We start from the raw sequence: 1,150 nt of genomic DNA on the forward strand, positions 1-1,150 counted from the left end.
GAAGTGTGTGTGTGTCTGTGTATGAGAGGAGTGAGATGATGAGAGTCTCGGGTACGTTCTGACTTGTTTATATTAATTAGAAAGAAATCAACAGCACTTAGTATGTAAAACAACCTCTGAAGCTAGGGAACATCTTTTATGCCGTGCAGGAAAAAAGCAGATTCATCTAAGGGACAGGATTGGGGGATGAGCGGGGACTTAATTTCAATGTGTGTACTAGTTTTTACCTCACTTTTGTATTAGGATGTTATCAATGAATAGAATCTCAGCATAAAGGTTTAATTTAAGGGGGACACTGCAGGGTGCCCTCTTTCACCAGTTCTGTCTGCTCTTGCATCTACGAGCCTGGCATGCCTGACTCTGATTAATGAGAAACTAGAAAGGATTAGAGTCCATAAGGAAAGGTATGTATAATCATTCCTTCCCCTCCCAAGCGTCTCTTGGTAAATATGGTACCTTCAGTATTCCTGGCAGATCCTGGAAGGGTTCTCCCCTCATTGCACTTCTGTTTTCAATGAACTGGGTTTCTTCTCAAAAAATTGACAAAAAATAAAGCTGAAAGCATCTATTAGGGTGGGCGTCAAAACCACAGAGATCAAAGTTTCTTTTCATCCTCTCCAGAGAGCCTCAGACATCTAGGAATTCAAAACAAAACTCCATTGTAAGAAACCTTTTCAAAGCTGGCACAGTGCTACAGCTTATATGTTCTGCACTCCGAAGGAAAGCACTGACCCAGATAGGAGAGCTCCGCAAAATGCCCATGCAGGCAAAAGGGCTTGCATCAGTGGCACTTTTGGCAATATCTTCCTCTTGAACTGCTCAAGAAGAGATCTATCTACTGATTTGCAGTAAGGTTCAGACCTTCAGATTTTAACATTCACATCATTGCACCTAAGTAGTTGGTCTCCGTTCTACATGGCAGAACCAAAGGAGTATTTCAGATACAGCTCACAGCTTTTCTGCCGTAACTCGGACCTCTTTTAGGAAATGATCCATTTTGGCATGTGGGTTTTTTCCTCTTCTAAATTTTTGTATAGAACCTCTTGGTTTATGAACAAATACTGCTTTTCCTTTCTATAGCACGTTCCATTTGAATTTGCTGAGCTTTTGACAAACATTTAGGTAGTCAGACTTACAACTTTTGAGGTAG

The sequence above is a fragment of the Cariama cristata genome, unplaced genomic scaffold (genome assembly GCF_000690535.1).
Source record: "Cariama cristata isolate BGI_N322 unplaced genomic scaffold, ASM69053v1 scaffold33886, whole genome shotgun sequence".
Lineage (NCBI taxonomy): Eukaryota > Metazoa > Chordata > Aves > Cariamiformes > Cariamidae > Cariama > Cariama cristata.